The 10905-nt window shown below is 38.5% G+C and overlaps 1 pseudogene; it reads left to right on the top strand.

Annotated features, from left to right (window-relative positions):
* The first annotated feature begins 9728 nt into the window (after nt 1-9728).
* LOC140926638 (uncharacterized) lies at nt 9729-10443 on the top strand (annotated as a pseudogene).
* Nucleotides 10444-10905: the final 462 nt, after the last annotated feature.

The following is a 10905-nucleotide window of genomic DNA, read 5'->3' as shown; positions in this document are numbered from 1 at the left end:
CGTATGAGGATGGTGGCAAGGAGTGTGGGTTATTGGCACAAGACAGTGCTGAGAAAATGAAGCAAAAAACATGTGCTTTCCAGCTATGGATAACCTGCAACAAGGAGTTTTTTTTTGGGGGGGGAGGGAAAAAAAAGAACTCCCTAACAAAAGGGAAGAAGGACCGCCTGATCACAGGATGGGCCATGGACTATTTCTTTTTTATGGACCTTCCCTTCGGAGGTATTTGACTGTTTCAAAGTTGTGGCTTTAAGTCCTGTCAATAGTGGTTTGCTAATCAAGAATACATGTCCTGTCATTGAAATACACATTAGAGATTAGGAAAAGTTTAAGGGTCTTTTTCTTACATGTACATTGGGCACTAAATATAAAAGAACTATTCATGGAAATTATATCTTTGTCAAAACTGAAAGGGATACTTCTTTCAGGCAGGTCACAGTTATTGGAGACCTTCCAGCTCAGTTCCATTATTCAGAGAATTCTGAAATCATGAAAACCAGTGTGCGGTATCAGCGTGCAAAGAAAGTAGTGTCCGTGTGCAAAAGGGCAGCCAAAAAACTGAAATGTTTCCAGTCTGTATTTATCTGGAAAACTACATATATGTTTTGGAACACCATCTGGTAAAAACGTATCTTTGTTTTTGGATCATGTGGCTATTTCATTTGAACCTTACAACTTCTCTATGAACTGCTGGGACCATGACATATGCTAAAAGCAGTCTCCAAGCAAACATGACTTTTACATAATGTCAAATAAAAATTACCGATCTTCCCTCTCTTGAGAAAACAAAAAGGAACACACTGTCTTTTCACAATATTTAATAATGCCCAGATACATGACATACATGTGTATTTATGAAACTGCTCTCTGTTATAATGAAATTAGTGTGTTTAAAATGTTATTTTTAGTTAAATTATGGTTCACTTGTTAACAAGGGTGATACTAACTACATACCTTCTTACATCTTATCAGATCAAAATTGACCATATTATTGTCTTATTTTTATACATCATCAAATTATTTACTTTATAGTCTCCCCCGCAGCTGTTTTTGTCTTGTTATGCAATGCTTACAACCTTGGAAGACCATGTGATATCCATCCTAAACTGAGATACAATTGATTATTTACCACCGTTCCAACCCCTTGATTTTTGTACATGGGGCAGCACTTCACTTCCAATATGGAACCACATGTATTATAGTTTGTACGATAATTTATCTTTTCATTTTAATTGACTTTGACGAATATTAATAATAATTATATTTTGAAAACAAAATGGCAGAAAAATAAAACAAAATGAAAAGAAAAGGAAAAAATAGTAAAAAGAAAGAAAAAAAGGAAATAAATGGTCGATTTACACAGAAATTGTCAAGGAAGGGTTTTGTTTGGAGTGGCAGTCCTAGGCCACCATACAGTCCTAGTCCAGAACCATTGAGTCCCAGTTCAAAAAACAAGAAGTCCAAAATTGAAAATTCTTGGACCTTTATGTAACCAGACAGTTAAATAACCAGACAGTTAATCTGAAGACAGACTCCAAAACTCTGTATTACAGTATACTAAAATTAAAGCACAACAAAGGCTAAATGAAATATGCATCGTTAAACAACAGCCATATTAACTGCCACAGTAATTACACAAACAGTGTATTTCTACAAAAACTTATGTTCAGATCGATCAATTGTTGATCCGTCTTTGCGCCCTATGGGATGCATGCCATGAATTATTTTGCGTCTTTGGGGATTTTTGTGTTTCAGGGATACAGTATGCAGGGGTAACGAAATCACTGAATTGGGTTTGTTTCCCATGATGGAACATGATATGGGTGAACTTTTTTGTTGCCTAGCACGTGACTACACAATATGAATGTGTCTTCATAAACACCTGGCTTTGCAAGAATTTCACAAATTTCTGTTGGAGCTTTGTCCTTATTACTACCAGTATTTATAAAGTGATTGAAATGGATAAATGAATTTCTTGCTCCATCAGCATCAATTAGACTTTCTTCTTTAGATGCATCAGCATGCCTCTCAAGGAGTCTTTCTAGCCTCTCAGGACCATGTTTTCAAATTCCAGTTGGTGTGTCAGGTAATTTTGCAGTGTTGTGAATGGTCTGTAAAAATTCTTTAAGTAATTGCATATCTTTTTCAGGAATTGTCTCTTCCCCTTGAACAATCATGTTGTCTGTAACATTGTCCTTGTTTCTATTGAAACGATTTTTCTGTTCCAGATTGAAGTCTTCCACTTTGGCTCCTTTGTGTTCAATATAATTATTTTGTTTCCATATAGGAAAGTAGTTCTTCTGAATGCTCACCAGGATTTTCTTTCATGTCTTTAATCATTGACACAGTTGCTTCTAGCATTGTATTTGATCAACATCACTCATGTCTGTCTGAAAGACTTTGCTACATTTACTAATAACACCAAGTACATCAAGAAGGAAGCAAGTGGTTGTAATAGAAACAAAACATTTTATTTTTTAAATCATACCCCTTGCTTTTGCTGCCCCATCTTTGTTGCTAGATGCTGCTTCATTCTCAGAGACAATATTAACAGTGTCCATGCAGAATAAATGGCTTCCACAGCTTCATGTGTTGACAGCCACCGTACCTGTGTAGGCTTCTTGAAGTGTTTTACCTTTTGATTCATCAGGTTCTTCAATTGAGTTCAATTGGTCTTCATACTGATCCTTTTCCCTGAGGTGATAGCCAACTTCTTCTGTCTTTTTTCTTAAAATTTCCCTGGCCCGTTCATCCTCTCACTGCACAGTTACCTTTATGGGACTACCAAGCCGCCTTGAACCAGTGAAGTTTGTATTGCAGCAAATTCACATGAAATGAAGTTAGGTGCACATTGTTTTCAAAAATTTTGTGTTAATTTGATGTAAATCTAACTTTTGCAAAATTCACATTAATTTCGTGTAATGTAAATTTTCTTTGCATCGCCAATGTGCATCGTTAATTTCCTATAATAAATTAATGTGAAAAAATTTGAATAGAATCAAAAGGGTGCCTGATGCCTTAATTATTAAATAAAAAATGCAATGCTCAAAAGGGCTGGACTTTTGAGTCTGCCAGTCCAGCATGGCAGACTAAAGCAGAGCATCCATGCACATAGGCACTTGTCTGAGGTGATCAGAGCCATCTGTCTGCGGCCTATAAAACTCAGTGATTACAAGAATGAATTCTGTCATTTCTTATGTGACACTTTTGTATCAAATACACATGCTGTTCTTCTCCAGGGCTACAGGAAGAGCGAATGGTTCATTTGACTGACTTAAGGAGACCAATTTACTAACATAGTATTTCTGCTGTCTGCATGGTTTGCGGTCATTGATTTTATCTTCCTTATTATGACCTCTGCTATACAGTTACAGCAATATAATCTAATACATTTGCAGTTGTTTATGCATATAGATTGTTGTTCTTTCAACATATGTTGCCTTGCAATGATTTCTAAGGTGAAGCTTTTAACCATTTTTGAATTAAGCATTTTAGTTAAGTGTCTAGTTTACAAATATTGGCCAGTAGTAGTACAAAGTCATTAAGCCATTTATTGCAATTAATGAATTAAATAATGTATGTGATGTAGCATAATGATATAATAAAATATTGATGTAAGTGACACACTACATACTCGCTGAAAACAGATGAGTGTATGTGCACAAAAAGTGTGACGCATTTTTTAACACACATACACCATGCTAAATGTCAGTCTTCATGGGTAATCTCATTAGCTGCACATGTACGGGAAATCACTCTCAAAATCGCTTGCTCTGCTCTTGTTTGAATTTTTATTACTGAAAAAATTTAATGTGTTGGTAGGCAACACACTACTTTTACGTATTGCATACAGCTAAAATTGGCTCTGCATGCACAAGATCTTGTTGGGTCCTGCCATACTCTGCAGACTGGTTTGGGGGCTCAGTAAAACTGGAGAATAACAGTTGTTTGCTAACCAAAGGAACAACTGAATTTAATTTCCAGAGTCTTTATGAATTTTTGTTCTGGCTACAGCAGGTTGGGTATAAACACTGTTAAAAATCTCAGTCAGAAGACCCCCTGGCCTTCTAAAATCATGGGGGGGAACACTGCGAAAGCCTCGTTGTCTGACCTTTGGATTTTTGAAAGGTTTTGATAAAGGTCTTAAATCTTTGTTATGAAATCCTGAGATTTCTCAAGAGTGTTGCCTCTTTGGCTCAGTATGGGGATATTAATTTTAATGCCAGATTCTTAGCCTTGATTTCTTGTCTGATCCTGGGAAAGAATTTGTTTTTTCCATAATTTGCCCAAATCATAGTAGAGTGCAATGCTGAAACAAACATGCGACCAGACTCAATTTCATGTTGCCATCATTATGCTAGTTACACTGATCATTTTAATTCAATTGTCATGGGTTCTTTATCAGTATGCATCGTAAGGTGATATTCATCTTAGTGTATCAAGGCCAGAACAAACTCTTTGATCTTTTGGTAACAGCCATGTGGTGGAGAAAAACACCTACTGTATGTTGCATATGTTGTTCAAAAGTTTTGAAGATGTGATTTTGGATAAAAGAGATTCACTTTGGTCCTGTTTTGTTACAACTGCAAAGTGGTATCTTCCTAAAACTGAGAATCCCTTTATTTCTCTAAACTGGATAATTTGTTCTTTTACATCCTGATATTGAACAGTACATGTATGTGAGTTCTTCAATTTGCTTCTAGCCCGATGGTGCTTGTGCAACTGAAGGTAGACCCATTTACAACTGCTCTCTGGTACAGTACAGGCTGCGGACATTGCAGCATTACACGCGTGTTTTCTACATGGAAATCCTCCATATTGCACGCCAATTCCACCAGAAAAACACGCGCGAAACAGATGTGTAAAAAAATCCACGCAAGAATACACAAGAAAATACATGCAACTTTCCGTGCAAAATTTACACGCAGATTGTTCTTATTTGCGTGTATTCAGTTTACTTGAGTTCTTACAGCATAGTGTCTGCATGGTGGCCGAACGAGTGCGGTTGTATGTACTCGTGCGGGTGGCGTTGTTAGTATAAATCAAACTTTCGAAACAGGTTCAAATGTTAGTATTTTATGTTAGTATTTTATGTTATCTGGACTAAAAGTGATCCAAGTTTTGAAACCGAATGAGCATTGTTTTTAAATATTACATGTACTTCGTTTGAATCTTCATTTGTAGATTTCGCAAAAATGACGTGATTCAATTTCACTATGTAAACATTTCTTCTCTTAAGGTTATTTGTACGGAAAAGTGTTGAATTTCAACTTATGTAGGAATCTGGTTGTTTTTGCTTCTTTTTGAAAAACAAACTGGATGAATATTCTAAATCCTCATCTTTTTTGCTGTCATCGTCATTTGAAGGCTGATTTCGTTTTTTTTTCTCTTGTCTACGTCCCTTTTCTGCTTTTTCCCTCCTAGTAGGTCTGGCAATTGCAGAAGGCAAGGATAGGGTTTCATCCATTTCATCACTGCTATCCTCGAGGGGGCCAAATGAAGTACCATCTCCACTACCTGAGGAAGACATGGAGGAATTTGGACTTGGTGTGGCGATGACTGACTTAGACGTTCATGCCTCCATTACATACTTAGGATTCACAGAATCTCTTGTTCCCCAAATTTGATCTAATTCATCAAACTCGGGAAACGATTTGATGTTTTTGCTGCCCTCCCCTGTCATTTTGCTCTTGTCCTTTACGTTCTTGTCTTTTTTGCTGAGATTGTTTATTTTATCACGGCAACTCTTGGCTGACTTTTCGCAATGTATATTGAGAACTTCTTTAGACTCTTCCGCCAGTCTGGCTTCTATTTTCTCCCACATGGAATCCAGGTTTCTTCCTTTATGTCTGTTCTTATATTCCTCTCCATAGATTGAAATGAGAAGCTTCACTTCTCCTTCTACCCATCGATTGTGTGACTGCTCGGCGCTTTTCGGCTTTAGTAAACTTGTCTGAATTGTGTGCCCTTGCAGTGTTGCCGTACTTTCTCTCGGCACCAAATCATAGAGCAAATGTCATTTGGAGAGTTGCATTCACTGGAAGTTGTGCCGCTGCTGATGCTGCTTCTATTCCATTATTTTCTCGGCCAAATATAAGCGGTCCATGCTGAATCACTTCGCAGCCGTGATCATCTGAAAAACTGCCCGGTGGGATTACGAAACCATTGTGGAATGGTGGAACTCTAAAATGAAAAGAACATGCAGTTTTCTTAAAAAAGCATGCCAACCAAAATCCATATGCATTTGTTTTCAGACAACAGATAGAAAAAATATGGTGATGACAATTAATGAGATACATATTCACCAATGGAACCATTGGAATGATATCATTTTCTGTTGGTACCAATCGTACCATTGGTAACAATGGACCATTGGAATTACCCTGTACCCTGCCAGGCCACGTGAGAAAATCTAAATGACCTTAATGGAATGCATTTTTACCAATAGAACCATTGGAATGGCATCCTTTTTTATTGGTACCAATCGCACCATGAGTACCAATCGACCATCGGAATTGCCCTGTACCCAGTTAGGTCACACGGAAAATAATCTTAATCCCCGTCATGAGATGCATATTCACCAATAGAACCATTTGAACGACGTGCTTTTCTGTTGGTACCAATTGCATCATTGGTACCAATGGACCATTGGAATTGCCCCGTACCCAGCTAGATCACATGGAAAATAATGTAGGTCCCCTCAATGAGGTGCATATTCACCAATAGAACCATTGGGATGGCGTGCTTTTCTATTGGTGACAATCGCACCATTTGGCCATTGGAATTGCCCTGTACCCAGCTAGATCACATGGAAAATAATCTAAGTGCCTGTAATGATGTGCATATTCAGTAATAGAACCATTGGAATGATGTCCTTATCTATTGGTACCAATCGTACCATTGGTACCAATGGACACCCTTCTTATCACTACTAACACTAATGGAGTCTATTTGTGAGTTTTGGACAAACCTTTAGTGGAGGGGCCAAGTGTTTTGTCTGGTGCTATGGGAAAACTAAGATAAGAACCAAGGTCCAGGAATAAATTTACTTGATTTTGGCATAAGGCATGAGTTGGGGCAGTAATGAGAAAATCATCAAGCAAATGAATGATGTGGCCAATGCTCAGCTGTGAAGTGGCAATCCACTCCAAAGCTGTACTAAAGGTCTCAGAAGTTTTACAACTGCTAGAGCGCCCCATGGGCACATAGCAATCATAGAAATATGCCTCGTGCGATCTCATACCCAAAAGATTGTAGTATTGTGGACACACAGGAATAATCTGAAAAGCATTCTTTATGTCAGTCTTAGCCAAAAAACATCCTGGACCAAAGGTCTAAATATGGTGAATAGCATCCTGAGTAGTGGCATAACATACACTACTATGGTCAGAGGAGATGCTATCATTCACAGAAAAACCTTTGGGGTTAGATAGATTGTGTATAAGACGAAAATCCCCTGGAGTCTTCTTCGTCACAACTCCTTGGGGAGAAATGCAGAAAGGGTAAAAGGGATGAGCAATGAAAGGACAAGTCAAACAGTCAGCATCAAGTTCCTTTTTTATTTTGATATCCACAACATCAGGATTTTCCAAGGCCAAAATTAAATGTTTGGCATCTGATGACTCACGTAAACCATCGTATTGTATAGCAAAACCTTCGCTAAAACCTACAAACAGAAATTCAACAATTGAAGGATCATAACCAGAAAGAAGGAATACCAACCTTTCCGCATTTATGGGTGTCGGCAAGTTAAGGCTTTGAGGGTTGGGACTTGGCAGGAAGGATTGTTTCCCAGTGTTTTTGCTTTAGGAACGAAAATTACATTGACTGACTTTTTGAGGGCCTTCGAATTTGTAACATAAATGCTTAAAAGCACAACCAGGGGCACACTGGACACCCCCATGAAATTTGAAACAAAAACCTTTAGGGGTACCTTGCTCATGAGATCTTAGACACCGTGGAAGTGTTTACGGCTTACTCGCAGTAGAATGTGGAGTGCGCATCCAAAGCTCCCAGTGGATATTACACCAACCAAAGGAGGAGGGGTGCGCTTGTCTCAAAAGACAAAAATTTTCATCGTAAAAGCGCCAGTTAAAACCACTTTCTGCCGAATCCTGGATTACCCCACAATACTTCATGAGAGCCAGGGCCTCATGAGGGTATCGTCTAGTGTATATCGCAAGAAAAATATGGAAGCAACCCAACCAGGTTTCAATGGTAAAAATTTTCCTTGGTTTGGCTACGGGCTCCAGATATAAAGAGGGCAACTGCTCAGCAGTTGTCCCAGCTAAGTTGGTATCGACTTTCATGCACTGTATTAGTCAGTAGGGTTCCCAACTCAAAATACTCATTGTTCCATATCTTGACCCTAAGCTTGTCAGATACTCTGGAATCTACTGGAGGGCTGGGCGATGAGAACAACTGAGAGGGGACTGCAGGATTAATTGGATGTATCTCACCTGACAAGGGGGGCTGAGCAGCATCTAAAGGTCCTTGCACAATGGTAGCAGCTAGACCCCCACTGGAAACAGCATTGAGTACTGGGGCGTCTGTGGGTGTTCCAACGGGTACCTTCAGCAAACTTGAGGTGGAAGCTGTGGCCAAGTGAGGGACCATGACCGGGGAAAGGGGCAGCATTGCTTACGCCTGGTGGCAAGGAAGACCCACTATGGCTAACCTCAGGGGGAGAAAAACTTTGGGTCACCTCCTGTACAATCCAAGACACCAATTGGTCCATGAGGTCAGGCGGTAATGGTGAGGAGCTGGGCTGTTGATCTGTCCACTGCTCAACACTAGTAAATAAATGGTATGAAAGGGTGCAAAACATCAATGTGTTTTTTCATTCAGTCTACTCTCAATCCTCTACTGATGTTAAACTGTTGGCCACAGATGTTGTTAATCCCAACTTGTTATTTGAAGTTACAACAACAGCTCCAGAGCTTGAAGGAATTCTAAGTAAGATCTACGTAAACAAGGCACCTGGTGTGGACAACTTACCAGCCCGTTTTTTACGTACTTGTGCAAAAGAGCTTTCTATTCCACTTACCCATTTGTTTAATTTATCCCTGAGAACCGGGAAAATGCCCACTTTATGGAAGTCAGCCAATATTGCCCCAATTCATAAGGGAGATAGCAGGGAGCTTGTTACCAACTACAGATCTATCTCGCTATTGCCAATCCCGGCCAAGTACTTAGAACGTATTGTTCATTCTGCTATCTATGATCATGTCTCACCATTTTTAATTGAGTGGCAACATGGTTTCATTAAAGGTATATCCTGTGAGACTCAACTGATTTTAACCCATCATCAATGGGCTACTGCCCGTGATAAAGGCAGACAAGTTGATGTAGTCTTTTTAGACTTTTCCAAAGCCTTTGACAAAGTGAACCATGCAGTTTTGTTGCAAAAGTTGTGCAACTTTGGGATCACTGGCTCATTATTACAATGGTGTGAAAGTTATTTAAGCAATCGCCAACAGAGAGTATTGTTGGATGGTATATCCCCTTCCTGGTCTGATGTCCCATCTGGAGTTCCTCAGGGCTCTTTATTAGGGCCTTTATTTTTTGTTTTATTTATTAGTGACCTTCCCGAAGTAGTTATTCCTGACAGTACTATTGCTCTTTATGCTGATGACTGTAAATGTTCTCGAATCATTGGCACGGCTGGTGATCTTGAATTGTTTCAACAGGACCTGGATAGTCTGCATCAGTGGAGTGTTCGGAATTTCATGAACTTCAATGTCAAGAAATGCAAAATTATGAAAATTACTAAGAAGATTCAATCACTCACTTCTAGTTTTTTTCCTGGAAAACTCTGAACTGGAAGAGGTTAAAGAGTTTAAAGACTTGGGGATTATTACGAATCATCACTTATCATTGAACCCACATATAGATTACGTAGTATCCAAGGCTAACAGAATGCTTGGTCTGATTAAGAGAACTTGTAAAAGTCTGAATGACCCTAAGATCTTGCATACTCTTTACTGCTCATTGGTCCGCTCAAATTTGGAATATTGCTTAGTGGTGTGGTCCCCATATACAAAGAGAAATACTGAAAAGCTGGAAAGAGTACAGAGAAGAGCGACTAAACTTATTTTAAAAAGTGATGATCCCTATGACATTCGTTTGAAGAAGTTAAACTTCATGTCATCGGAGAAGAGAAGATCACTGGCTGACGTGACTTTCTTATATAAAGTACTTAATGGCAACATTGATATTGACATCAGTAAAATAATAGATTTCCACTCAGAAGCTGACCGTTTCTCACTTAGGGCTAAGGACTCTTTAACTTTAAAGAAGAAATATGCCAGAACTAATGTCTTGAAGTATAGTTTTTTCCATAGAATTACTGACCAGTGGAATCAACTACCGTTAGACATTCGTGTATCTGATAATGTAAATATTTTTAAGGCTAGAGTTAGGAAATTTTTCAGTGATTTTTAAGTAGCTTTTATATTTCTGTATTTTCTGAAACTACTATTTTGTGTTTCTATGTATTTTTAGGTGATCTATTTTCATATGGGGTCTAGGACTCCTTTACAGTTCATCCTTTGGTTTTTTTTTTAATCCATAGATTGTAACAAATAAATAAGGGGATTTTCTACAATTTTCGTAAAGAGTTTATTACACAGCTCTGTCTGTCTTTGCTCTAACGTAACAAGGTTTGAACGTGACAGGGCATCTGAGTTGTGCACTTCGTAACCAAAAATAATCATTTTTATTATTATCCTCAGAGCACTTTTCTGTGTCACTTCAAAAGTTAAGCTTAGATATGGTGGGAGACTGAAATGAAAAACCTGGCAGCCATAGAGTAAACCAAACTGGATGCAAGCTACATAGAGAGAATTCCACTTAAGGTCTTCTTGAATATGAAAGGCTAACAAATTAACTACCTGTACTGTTTTA

This window comes from Porites lutea, chromosome 1 (genome assembly GCF_958299795.1).
Source record: "Porites lutea chromosome 1, jaPorLute2.1, whole genome shotgun sequence".
NCBI lineage: Eukaryota > Metazoa > Cnidaria > Anthozoa > Scleractinia > Poritidae > Porites > Porites lutea.
Note: the sequence above shows the minus strand (reverse complement) of the source record. Positions and strands in the feature narration are given on the sequence as shown.